The 13,971-nt window shown below is 46.0% G+C and overlaps 1 pseudogene; it reads left to right on the top strand.

Annotated features, from left to right (window-relative positions):
- LOC120046012 overlaps positions 1 to 13,707 on the top strand; it is a 107,771-nt pseudogene extending 94,064 nt beyond the window's left edge.
- The last annotated feature ends 264 nt before the right edge of the window (positions 13,708 to 13,971 follow it).

Here is a 13,971-nt window from a genome sequence, read left to right as displayed (position 1 = left end):
GTTGGATGCCAGTTAGTATCTGTCTGATCTCAGAATCTGTCTGTAGCACTCTGAGTGGAAACACACCATATTAAGGATAGTTAGTCAATCCCACGTCAAGTGCTTAATGGAATAGAAATATGGCTTTGTTAGTTATTAAATCAGGCTTCCTCAACCTTTTTTTGATCCAGCGCTCCCTTTACCTATTACATGAGTGGAGAGACATCAAGGAGAGTTTTTTGAATGTCTTTTGGCGTTTGGTATTTTGGGAGTGAATGGGTGAGGCCTTTCCACCCTCCTCATTCCTCCTCGCCCTATGATAAGTGAAGGGTAAAAGGTTGAGTGTCTTTCTGTAAAATAAAAAAAGCAGCAAAGCACCTTTTTAATGGATGGAAGCCTTTATCTCAGCGATGCTGAATAATTTAGTGTTTCTCCGCGCGATTCAGGTGCACGACGGGATGTTTTAAAAACGGACAGTGAAATATTAATGAAGGTTAGCCCTGAGGGGCAGAGGAGAGATGAATCACAGCGTTAACATTCCTTTAGACAATCTAACACCCCTCCTCATCACCCCCTTCAAAATATGACATCCTTCATCGCCTGATCTCAACTTCCTCTCCTTCTTCCTTATCTCCTTCTTCCTCCTTTCATCTTTAATCTGCCACTTAAGGTTACCACAAGCTTCACTCCATCGATCTACGTGAGTGTGTGCACGTGAGTGTAGTGGGATTTTTGGATTAGCGGACACCTTTTGTTAACATGATAGCAATGTTTTAAAATGTTTGTCTTTTCATTTTGTGAATGCAAGGAAGAGTCACCTTCCCTTGCTTGTAAGTAGCTAGCTGGCAGCCTAGCTAGATGGTTTCACCCTGGATAAAAAATATAGCAAGCTAGCTAGCCTTTTTAGCTTCCCACATCTCTGGCTAATATTATTATATTTGCTGGTGTAACATAAAACATTTTCCCAGTTTGATATGCTGCTTGTGTATACATTCCCATATCAGCTAACAATAAAATAAAAAGCACATGGCTAGCTAGATCAAATCAAAATGTATTCATCACAACAGGTGTAGACTTTACCTTGACATGTTTACTTATGAGCCCTTTCCCAACAATGCAGAGTTAAAAATTAAGATTTTTTATTTTGCAAATAACAAAAAATACAATTAAAAAGGAAATAGTAACACAATAACAATAACGAGGCTGTAGAGTACTGGTACTGTGGTACGAGGTAGTTGAGGTAATAATGAGGCTCCAGAGTACTGGTACTAGGGTACGAGATAGTGAGGTTATAACGAGGCTCTAGAGTACTGGTACTGGGGTACAAGGTAGTGAGGTAATAACTAGGCTCTAGAGTACTGGTACTGGGGTACGAGGTAGTGAGGTAATAACGAGGATCCTGAGCACTGGTACTGGGGTACGAGGTAGTGAGGTAATAACGAGGATCCTGAGCACTGGTACTGGGGTACGAGGTTGTGTGGTAATAACAAGGCTATATACAAGGAGTACTGTACTGGGGTATAAGGTAGTTAACGTAATAACTAGGCTATATGCAAGGAGTACTGGTACTGGGGTACGAGGTAGTTGAGGTATAACGAGGCTATTTACAAGGAGTACTGGTACTGGGGTACAAGGTAGTTGAGGTAATAACAACAATATACAGGGAGTACTGGTACCGAGTCAGGGTACGAGGTAGTTGAAGTAATAACGAGGCTATATACAAGGAGTACTGGTACCGAGTCAATGTGCAGGGGGTATGAGGTAATTGAGGTAATATGTACTGTACATGTAGGTAGGGGTATAACATTTCCTCATCTCCCACCCCTTCTAATGCAACTAGCCCCCATGCTCCTCCATCTTTTCCCCCTGCCCCGCTACAAAGTTTCTCCCTGCAGGCGGTCACTGAGTCCGATGTGCTAAAGGAGCTCCTTTAACTTGACCCCAAAAAATAATCTGGGTCAGATGGTATAGACCATTTCTTCTTTAAGGTTGCTGCCCCTATAATCACCAATCCTATCTCTGACCTTCTTAACCTGTCTCTCCTCTTGGGGAGGTTCCCATTGCTTGGAAGGCAGTCACGGTTAGTCCTTCTTAACCTGTCTCTCCTCTTTGGGGAGGTTCCTATTGCTTGGAAGACAGTCACGGTTAGTCCTTTATTTAGAGGGGGAGATCAAGCTGATCCAAGATGGTGTAGCAGTGCAGATGTTGTTGTCGTTCTCCCGTGTTCATTTGACATTTTTCGTCTTCTTTGTATATAGTTCAATATATTTTTAATCTCTTTTGCCATTTTTAAATGAAATATACCTTCTGGCAACCCACCTCACCCAATGTGATATGGATCTGCTATTTGTAGACCTTATAGCCAGAATCTCCATCAGAAGCTAGCCATCAGAAGCTAACCAGCTAATTAGCTACTAGCTATTAAGTCATTGTTAGCCACTGCTAGTGGCCTTTACCTTTTGAACAGACACCAGTCGCTTTTAGCCTGGATAATACTTGCCAGCCTGCCAGTATCGGACTGTTTTTATCCACTACAACACTGGATTCCTGCCGTAAGCCCTGGACCATTACTCCTGATCACCACAGCTAGCTAGCTGCCACCGAGTGGCCCAGCCCCGAAGTTAGCCTTAAGCCAGGCCCATCTCCCGGCCTGCTCAGTGGAACCTATGATTACTCGGCTACACAGCTAATGCCTCCCGGACTCTTCACTAACACGACTAGAATCGACTACACCACAGGATTCTTGCCGTAAGCTCTGGACCTTTGCATCGGATCATCACTGCTAGCTAGCTGCTACCGAGTGGCTATAGTGGCTGACGCCCTTGTCCCAAAGCTAGCACCAGTTAGCCGCGAGCCAGGCGCATCTCCCGGCTAGCAATCTAAATTACTCCAGCTACAATACCTCTTTTGTCAACTGGTCTGCACTCTTTGTCGACACGGAGCCCCGCCGTTCCATCACGGCTGGTCTGCCGACGTAATTCCATCCATTGTGCCCTCAACCGGCCTTTGCCCGACGTCGGAGCAGACGCTTCTACTAGCCCTGGCCTGCACATTTTTGTATTTTTTTTTGAACGCCGTGTCTCCTGCTTGCTAGCGTAGTAACGACTACCTAGCGGCTTCCTTGTTTCATCTATTGCTGTTCACTGGACCCTATGATCACTTGACTACATAGCTGATGCCTGCTGGAGTGTTCATTAATCACGGTACTCCATTTTATTTATTTTTGTTTATCTGTCGGCCCCAGCCTCGATCTCAGGCCCTGTGTGTAGTTAACTGACCCTCTCTACCCATTCATCGCCATTTTACCTGTTGTTGTTGTCTTAGCTGATTAGCTGTTGTTGTTTCACCTGTTGTTGTCTTAGCTAGCTCTCCCAATCAACACCTGGGATTGCTTTATGCCTCGCTTTATGTCTCTCTCTAATGTTAGTACGCCTTGTATACTGTTGTTTAGGAAAGTTATCATTGTTTTAGTTGACTGCGGAGCCCCTAGTCCCACTCAACATGCCTCAGATACCTCTTTTGTCCCACCTCCCACACATGCGGTGACCTCACCCACTATAACTAGTGCGTCCAGAAATGCAACCTCTCTTATCGTCACTCAATGCCTAGGTTTACCTCCACTGTACCCATACCCTACCATACGCCTGTCTGTACATTATGCCCTGAATCTATCCTACCATGCCCAGAAATCTGCTCCTTTTATTCTCTGTCCCCAACGCACTAGACAACCAGTTTTGATAGCCTTTAGCCATACCCTCATCCTACTCCTCCTCTGTTCCTCGGGTGATGTGGAGGTTAACCCAGGCCCTGCATGTCTCCACCCGCTCTCATTTATTGACTTTTGTAACGGTAAAAGCCTTTCATGCATCTGAAGCCTTCTCCCTAAGTTTGTTTTACTCACTGCTTTAGCACACCCCACCAACCCTGATGTCCTTGCCGTGTCTGAATCCTGGCTTCGGAAGGCCACCAAAAATTCGGAGATTTCCATCCCCAACTACAAAGATTTTCGTCAAGATAGAACTGCCAAAGGTGGAGGAGTTGCAATCTACTGCAGAGATAGCCTGCAAAGTTCTGTCATACTTTCCAGGTCTATGCCCAAACAGTTCAAGCTTCTAATTTAAAAAAATTATCTCTCCAGAAATAAGTCTCTCACTGTTGCAACCTGTTATAGACCCCCCTCAGCTCCCAGCTGTGCCCTGGACACCATATGTAAATTGATTGCCCCCATCTGTCTTCAGAGTTTGTTCTGTTAGGTGACCTAAACTGGGATATGCTTAACACCCCGGCAGTCCTACAATCTTTTAGATTCCGTCTCTCGCAGTTGAAGTGTACCTATGATAAAAATTACAGACCTCTACATGCTTTGTAAGTAGGAAAACCTGAAAAATCGGCAGTGTGTCAAGTACTTGTTCTCCCCACTGTATAAGTTTTTGCTAGGTAAAGCTCCGTCTTATCTCAGCTCACTGGTCACGATAACAACACCCACCCATAGCACGCGCTCCAGCAGGTATATTTCACTGGTCATCCCCAAAGCCAACACCTCCTTTGGCCTTCTTTCCTTTCAGTTCTCCGCTGGCCCCTCAGCTGGCCCCTGGCGCCTCCGCAGTGAGGCCCCGGTGTTCGCACCGGGGGACCGGGTCTGGCTCTCGACCCGAAACCTGCCCCTCCGCCTGCCCTGCCGGAAGCTGGGTCCGCGGTTTGTGGGGCCATTCAAAGTCCTGAGGAGACTGAACGAGGTATGCTACAGGTTACAGCTTCCCCCCAGATGACCGTATTAATCCCTCGTTCCATGTGTCTCTCCTCAGGCTGGTGGTGGCTGGTCCACTCCAGTAGTCTGAGGTGCGGGAGGTTCCTCCACCCCCTCTGGACATCGAGGGGGCCCCGGCGTATGCTGTTCGAGCCATCCTGGACTCGAGGCGTCGGGCGAGGGGCCTTCAGTACCTCGTGGAGTGGGAGGGTTACGGCCCGGAGGAGAGATGCTGGGTGCCGGTGGCGGACGTCCCGGACCCTTCGTTGCTGCGGGATTTCCACCGTCTCCACCCGGATCGCCCTGCGCCTCGTCCTCCGGATCGTCCCCGAGGTCGGTGCTGCTGGAGCCGCGCGTCAAGGGGGGGGGGGGTACTGTCACGACTTCCGCCAAAGTTGGTCCCTCTCCTTGTTCGGGCGGCGTTCGGCGGTTGACGTCACCGGCCTTCTAGCCATTGCCGATCCACTTTTCGTTTTCCATTTGTTTTGTCTTTGTTTTACACACCTGGTTTCATTCCCCAATTACTTGTTCATTATTTAACCCTCTGTTCCACCATGGTTTTTGTGAGTGATTGTTTGTATGTATACGGTCTGTTATTGTGGGCTAGTTTATTGTGTTGTATATATTTGTATTCTTGAGTAAAGAACGTTCATTACTCATATCTGGCCTCACTCCCCCCTATCTGAGATATCTACTGCAGCCCTAATCCTCCACATGCAATACCCGCTCTGCCAGTCACATTCTGTTAAAGGTCCCCAAAGCACACACATCCCTGGGTCGCTCCTCTTTTCAGTTTGCTGCAGCTAGCGACTGGAACGAGCTGCAACAAACACTCAAACTGGACACTTTTATCTGAATCTCTTCATTCAATTACTCAATCATGGACACTCTTACTGCCAGTTGTGGCTGCTTTGCTTGATGTATTTTTGTCTCTACCTTCTAGCCCTTTGTGCTTTTGTCTGTGCCCATAATTTACATTTTAGTCATTTAGCAGACGCTCTTATCCAGAGCGACTTACAGTAGAGTGCATACATTTTATTACATTTTACATACTGAGACAAGGATATCCCTACCGGCCAAACCCTCCCTAACCCGGACGACGCTATGCCAATTGTACGTCGCCCCACGGACCTCCCGGTTGCGGCCAGCTGCGACAGAGCCTGGGCGCGAACCCAGCCCAGCCTGGGCGCGAACCCAGAGACTCTGGTGGCGCAGCTAGCACTGCGATGCAGTGCCCTAGACCACTGCGCCACCCGGGAGGCTGGCGCAGTGTTTGTACCCTGTTTTGTGGTGCTACCATGTTGTGCTGCTGCCATGTTATATTGCTACCATGTTGTGTTGTCATGTGTTGATGCCATGCTATGTTGTTGTCTTAGGTCTCTCTTCATCTGGTGTTGTGTTGTCTCTCTTGTTGCGATTTGTGTTTTGTCCTCTATTTTTTATTTCATTTATTTTTATTTTTAATCCCTGCCACCATCCCCGCAGGAAGACATTTGCCTTTTGGTAGTGTTGTAACTTTAATGTGTTACAGAGTTAATGTTTAAGTTAATTCATTGAGCTGTATCTAAAGATATTTCTTTACAGTTATTTACATATGTAATTGTATTGGTTAGTATTGAATTACGCTTTTGACTGCAAGTTCCAGAATGCCTTGCGACAGGAAGTAGAGAGTGAACGCGCTAGTTAAGTGCAATTAACAGGTGATTATGTGGCTCCTTTGCGCTAGCATCTTACTTGCATTGCTCTGTAGAATCTAAAGTTGTTAAATGTAACGTGATCAAGTATTATTACTAAAAGAAGCTTTCATATCAAACCCGACGTCCCGAGTCATTACTTTGAAGATAGTTATTCTATATTTTGGTGCCGAAACCCGGGATATGAGCTGCGACGAAGAAGCGGCTGAAATGGCTGAGGAGGAACGTCGGCATGAAACCGAAAGAATGAGACGAAAGCGGGGTACCATTCGAGGTGCCACAACACGGATTTTGAATCAGATTGACGTGGAAATATCCCAGTCGAATCCGGATACCGATCACTTGAGTACATTGTTGGAATTGCTGTCAGCTAAGGAGGACAGTTTGTTTGAACTTGATCGTGGAATTGAACAGTTAACGCCATTGGACGGATTGGAGGCAGAGATTGCATGCACGGAGGATTACAAAGAGCGCGTTATCATGCTGAAGAGCCGTGCACAACGAGTGATAAAGAAAAACCAGGATCTCAATCCACTAGCAGCACGGGTGAGTGACGCTAACTCCAACAGGGTGAGTGACGCTAACTCCAACAGATCACAGAGACAATCAGTAAGGCTACCAAAGTTGATTATTGAGAAATTCTATGGAGATGTCAGTATGTGGCAGGAGTTTTGGAGCCAGTATGAGACCGCTATTCACAACAATGATTCACTGTGTAATAAAGAGAAGTTTACCTATCTGAAAACATATCTCACTGGACCAGCTGCAAAGGCAGTAGCAGGACTGATGTTAACAGACAGTAACTATGATGATGCAATCGCTCTACTCAAGAGCAGATTTGGAAGGAAAGATCTTGTGATTAGTGCTCATATGTCAAAGCTGCTGAATCTCACCCCTGTGAAGAAATCCTCTGATCTAAATGCATTGAGGCAGCTATATGATGAATGTGAAATTCAGATTAGGAGCCTGGAATCACTGGGTGTAGTGTCAGAAACCTATGGAAGCCTACTATGCCCAATCTTACTGCAGATGATTCCAGAGGACATAGCTCTTGACTATAGTCGTCAGAGGGGAGTAGATGATGAATGGAAAGTGTCTGAGATTGTCAGTTTCCTACAGAAGGAGGTTCAGAGCAGGGAGAGAGCGCTACAAATGACAAGATCATGCAACCAACAGAAAGAGAGCAAACCATGGAACAAGTCATGCTCCTCCAATGAAATGAAAACAAAAAGACCCAACATGCCCTCTGCTGCAGCACTGCATACAGCCAGCCAGAAGGAACAAAACTGTCTATTCTGTGACAGTGCAGACCACAAATCAGAAAACTGCCCTGACCACAATATTGCTGCACGCAAAGAGAAACTAAAGAAAATGGGAAGATGCTTTGTATGTTTAGGACAGAGACACATAGCAAAATTCTGTAAAGTCAAAGATGTGTCATGTGCAACATGTGGAAGCAGACATCACATTGCTGTGTGTACCAGTAAGAGGAGTGAGGTGCAACCCCCTACTGTTTCTGTAGATGCTGTTGTTTCCTCAGTTATTCCCCATTCAGTGAAGATGAAACCAGATGGACAGAACACTGTGTTGCTATAAACGGCAAAGGCATGGGTAGAAGGCCCATCGGGCAGGAAGATAGCTCGTTGCTTACTAGATGGAGGCAGTCAGAGAAGCTTCATACATGAAAACCTTGTGAAGGGCTTGAAGCTACCAGTAATCAGACAAGAGGCACTCACTCTTCACACGTTTGGCTCCTCTGCCCCAGCAACATCCCAACGCAACACAGTGAAAGTCATCTTGGAGAATGTCTGGGACAAACAGCAGAGAATAGAGATAGAGGCAATTGAAACCCCACAAGTGTGCACAGCTGTGATGAAGGTTCCTGGTGAACAGATTCGACATGAGCTCAATAGAAAAGGACTGCAGCTCGCAGACTTTCCAGGAGATGACAATGATCCTGAACTCTCTGTCCTGATAGGAGCAGACTACTACTGGCAGATAGTATCAGGCAGAGTGGAGCGACTGACGGAGACGCTGGTTGCTTTAGAGAGCACCTTTGGATGGTCGGTGCAGGGACCCGTGTTCATGTCAAGTGTCGCCGAGGCAACTTGCATGTTCATCCCACTTGATGAAGACACACTAGTCTCCAAACAACTGCATGCATTCTGGGAGCTTGAGTCTCTGGGTATTATAAGCGAGAAAACACAGAACACAGAGGAAACCGAGGCTCTACAGAGGTTCGAGGAAACAACCACCTTCAAAGATGGTCGATACCACGTGGAGTTGCCATGGAAACGAGAAATGCCAGAACTCAAAGACAACTATAGAATCGCCAAGAAACGGTTTGAAGGTCTGAAGAAAAGACTGAAGAAGGATGTGACGTTGTACAGCAGATACAATGAAGTGGTAGAGGACTACTTACAACAGGATATGGCAGAGGACGTGCCCAAGGACAACGCATCAAGTGCAGACAACGTAAAATACTACTTACCTCACCATGCAGTACTCCGAGAAGACAAGGTGACAACAAAACTGAGAGTGGTGTTTGATGCCTCGTCCCATGAAGATGGCTGTCCATCCCTCAATGACTGTCTACTCACAGGACCGAACCTGAATCCGGATCTGCTCAGCGTTCTGATAAAGTTCAGACTACATGAGATCGCATTCATGGCAGACATCAAGAAAGCTTTCCTGCAGATATCCCTAGCAGAGAGAGACAGAGACGCCGTGAGATTTCTATGGCTCACAGGCCCACCAAGGGGAGAAAATGAAGAGGAGCTGCGTGTGCTGAGGATGAAAAGAGTGGTATTTGGAGCTTCCCCAAGTCCATTTTTGCTGGCAGCTACAATCAGGAAGCACCTGAAACAATATGAAACAGAACAACCAGAAGTTGTAGAGATACTGAGAGAGTCACTCTATGTAGATGATTTCATTGCAAGTTCACGCAATGTTGAAGAGGCTTACCTTGTGACAACAACTGCAAAGCGAATGTTGTCGATTGCAGGCATGGACCTCTGCAAGTGGATGACCAACTCTCCTGAATTAAAAACAAAATGGGAGGAGAGTACGACAACTGACCACCCGTTGACGCTAGAAACACAAGGATTAGTGCTGAAGGTTTTAGGTTTAGTATGGAGACCGGAAACGGATGACTTTGTGTTTGATCTCAGGCTGCTACTGAGCATTCTAAAGCAAAAGGAAAACACAAAGAGAAGTGTTCTACAGTCGTCTGCACGTATCTTCGACCCTCTTGGTTTCTTAACTCCCTTCACCATCAGGATCAAGTGCATGTTCCAGGAAATGTGGGAGAGGGGACTCAGCTGGGACGAAGAATTACCATCTGATCTGACACGAGAATGGCAACAGTGGTGTTCAGAACTACCCCAGTTACACCAGCTCACCATACCAAGGTGGTACAGAACAGACATGCGGCCACAGAATAGCCACACTCTGAAACTACACGTGTTCTGTGATGCAAGTGAAAGGGCTTACAGTGCAGTAGCTTACTTGCAAGGTGAGTCACAAGACAGGGAAACAACAAGTCTAGTCGCATCCAAGTCCAGGGTAGCCCCACTCAAGAAAATGACGCTGCCACGCCTGGAGCTCATGGGAGCTGTGATTGGAGCGAGACTCGCAAACAACTTGATGACCACACTGAAATTGGAAGAAAAACAGATCCAAATGTGGACAGACTCGATGATCGTGCTGCATTGGATTTGCAGCTCAGCTCAGAAATGGAAACAGTTTGTTGCGAACAGAGTGACGGAGATCCAGTCCTTGACCAATCCAGAGTCATGGTCACATATTGAAGGGAAAACTAATCCAGCTGACCTCCCTACAAGAGGACAAACTGTTCGAAACTTGACACAGAGCGAGCTATGGTGGAATGGACCCAGAATTCTGATATCACCCAATCAGTCCGAAGAGACTGATGATAACAAGGTTCCGGAAGAGGTGAATATAGAACTCAAGTCCAGCGGCCAGGTTACTGTACAACTCGCAGCAAACAGCACAGACATCCCTGAACCTGTGTTGGAGCTTGAAAGGTACAGCAAACTGAAAAGAGTGTTCAGAGTCACCGCCTGGATAAAGAGATTCATAGCCAATGCTCGTACAACCATAAAGATACAAGGTGAACTGACTGCTGACGAACTGTTCGATGCAGAAAAGTACTGGATTAAGGTAACACAACAACAGAGTTTTGGACAGGAGATCAAACTACTGAAGGCAGGAAAAAGCCTAAACAATGATTGTAAAATCAGAGAACTGAAACCGTTCCTGGACGAACACGAACTACTCAGTGTAGGAGGAAGACTGCAACAGTCCAGCTTCACATTCAGAGAGCAGCACCCATGGGTTCTGCCCAACAAGTACAGATACTCAGAAATGCTGATACAGTACCACCATGAGAAGGTGATGCATTCTGGAGCAAGAGACACTCTAGTACAAATCAGAGAGCGATACTGGATCTTGCGTGCTAGGCAGCTAGTCAAGAGCACAGTGGCAAGATGTATAGTGTGCAAAAGATTCAAGGCAAGAGCCGGACAGCAGGTCACTGCGCCTTTACCAAAAGACAGAATAACTGAATCGCCACCATTTGAAGTCACAGGTGTGGATTTTGCAGGACCGCTCTATGTGAAAGAAAATGGGTCTGTGAAGAAGTCATACATTGCACTGTTCACTTGTGCGGTAACCAGAGCAGTGCATTTGGAACTGGTCTCAGATCAGTCCACAGAGAAATTCCTGTTAGCTCTAAAAAGATTCATCTCAAGGAGAGGATTATGCAAGGTAATCTACTCAGACAATGCAAAAACGTTCAAGAGAGCTGATCAGGACTTGAAAGAGCTGTGGAAGGTAATCGAAGAGCCCCAACTCTTGGCTTTTTTCTCAGAAAGGGGCATCACCTGGAGGTTCATCGCCGAGCGAGCAGCCTGGTGGGGCGGATTCTGGGAAAGACTTGTCAGGTCAGTGAAAACATGTCTGCGAAAGGTTCTTGGGAGAGCTTCACTCAACTTTGAAGAGATGTGCACAGTCCTGACAGAGGTTGAAGCAATTCTAAATTCTAGGCCTCTGACCTTCGTGCACAATGAAGTGGATGAACCACAACCCCTGACCCCAGCACACTTCCTGGTGGGTAAACGACTAACCTCTTTGCCTCCAAAGCCATTTCCAGCTGACACTCAGCACCCAACGCTAAACAAGGAGGACATGATACGCAGATGGAAGTACAGGCAGAGACTTGTGACCAGCTTCTGGAACAGTTGGCGAAGAGACTACTTGCTGGATCTAAAGTCAGCACACCGCTGTGATACACCACAGCCCACCCCACTGAAAGCGGGTGACGTTGTACTCATAGGAGAAGATAACACACCCAGACAAACCTGGAAACTAGGAAAGATTGAGGAACTGTTTCCAGGCCGAGATGGCCTAGTTAGATCATGTTCAGTTCGTACTGCTTCAGGGACTTTGTTGAGGAGACCTATTCAGTTGATATACTGCCTAGAGATCTAGATGAACACAGTTGTTCATCGGGGGGGGAGGATGTTGTAACTTTAATGTGTTACAGAGTTAATGTTTAAGTTAATTCATTGAGCTGTATCTAAAGATATTTCTTTACAGTTATTTACATATGTAATTGTATTGGTTAGTATTGAATTACGCTTTTGACTGCAAGTTCCAGAATGCCTTGCGACAGGAAGTAGAGAGTGAACGCGCTAGTTAAGTGCAATTAACAGGTGATTATGTGGCTCCTTTGCGCTAGCATCTTACTTGCATTGCTCTGTAGAATCTAAAGTTGTTAAATGTAACGTGATCAAGTATTATTACTAAAAGAAGCTTTCATATCAAACCCGACGTCCCGAGTCATTACTTTGAAGATAGTTATTCTATAGGTAGGCCACCATTGTAAATAAGAATTTGTTCTTAACTGACTTGCCTGGTAAAATAAAGGTAAAATAAATAAAATGTTGTTTACAGCAGGTTCTACCAGCCGCTGAGATTATATTTGGTTATCAATGCAAAATAGGCTACTTTGATTAATAGCCTATATTGTCTATAGATCAGATGAAGGAACCATGCCACAACACTGCCCCCACAGCTCTGGAAGGAATGATACGGCGTGCCTCAATTTTCAGGTAGTTATAAAAGTAGGTAGGTATGCCGGAGTGTATTAAAAGGTCCCGGCCTTTTTGTGACAAAAAGCGACATTGCAACACTCCAAGTCCTGCATCTGCGTAGAGCTTTGTAGTAAGCTCCATTCCTCCATTCCTCCACCCCACCTCCCTTCCATCCCTCCATCTCCTATCCATCCTTCCATCCATTACAGCCCACCCTCTGTACTCCTCTGTATTGAGCCAGGGTTAGAGAGGTGTCTCTTTACGACTACAGGCTACTCCTCACCCCTCTATCAACAGGGTATGCTAACAGGGGTGTAGGGTCTCAGTCTAATGAGGCCAGAGAAGAACTGTGGTCTGGGCTCAACCAACTTGTCTCTGTCTCTCTGTCATCAAGGCCTCACTGCCACTGTATCAGTGTCTAGTAGAGTATCTCCCTTGTAGTGAGAGGTGCAGAGCGCTCACCAATGGCTCACCATCTGTCACACTCTTGCATCAATCCTGTCTATACCCTGGAGTGCTTGTTTTGTCAACTCGTGTCCGGTTTTGTGAGGAGTCATGCTTATGTCTGTAGAAATGTAGATTAGGGAGTGCATAGTTAGTTTACGTAATTTTTTTTTTATATAAAACTGACCTTAGCTCAGTGACTGCAGTAGAAGGGTAGGTCAAGGCAACTTCCTCCTCTAAATGTAGCCCCAGGTCTGTTTTAACCTGACATCACCCTCCATGGTTTCATATCATAACTCCATCTCCATTACACAATACAGAGCTGCTTTCATCCAGGGGATCAATGTTAGATATTATTTGGTATTCTCTGCCGTGTACACTCCTCTCATCTGTGCTCCACTGTGAACCCTGAGGGTAGGTTCTTCTTTGAAAGGTAATCTGAGTGTGAACCCCCTCCCCCCTGCCCATGTCTGTTATCTGCTAGATGGGACGAGTGTACCCCCAGGCAGTCTACTTCCCCATCCGCACCCTCTACCTGACGCTCAAGATAGAGCAGAGGGAACGCTACAACAGAGGTAAATCATGTGTGTGTGCTATGCCAGTACCATGGTAATATGACGGTAGCAAAACATCTTGACACTTACAGTATGGTACCAACATTTTAGAATACCGTAGTACCGTTTCGTATGACACTACCAACATTTCTCGGCCCTACCGCTCTAAATAACCTGCTGCCGCTTGTTTATAAAGTCAGTTTTGTTTAAAAATTAAGTTGAATTTAAACAACAGCCACTATTCTCTTGTATGCGCTGGTCCAAGAATGTCCATTTCACTTTCATGCGCATATCCCGTTTGGCAACAGTAATCCGCCAAGCACTTCCTCTTCCAGCCATCACTCACTTGCTTTTCTCCCTCCGCATTTATTTATCCATCAGTTTTTATTATAATTTTCATTGCCTGCGTCCGTAATGATCTGTGGTTAAACGACCAC

Source organism: Salvelinus namaycush, chromosome 4 (genome assembly GCF_016432855.1).
Source record: "Salvelinus namaycush isolate Seneca chromosome 4, SaNama_1.0, whole genome shotgun sequence".
Lineage (NCBI taxonomy): Eukaryota > Metazoa > Chordata > Actinopteri > Salmoniformes > Salmonidae > Salvelinus > Salvelinus namaycush.
Note: the sequence above shows the minus strand (reverse complement) of the source record. Positions and strands in the feature narration are given on the sequence as shown.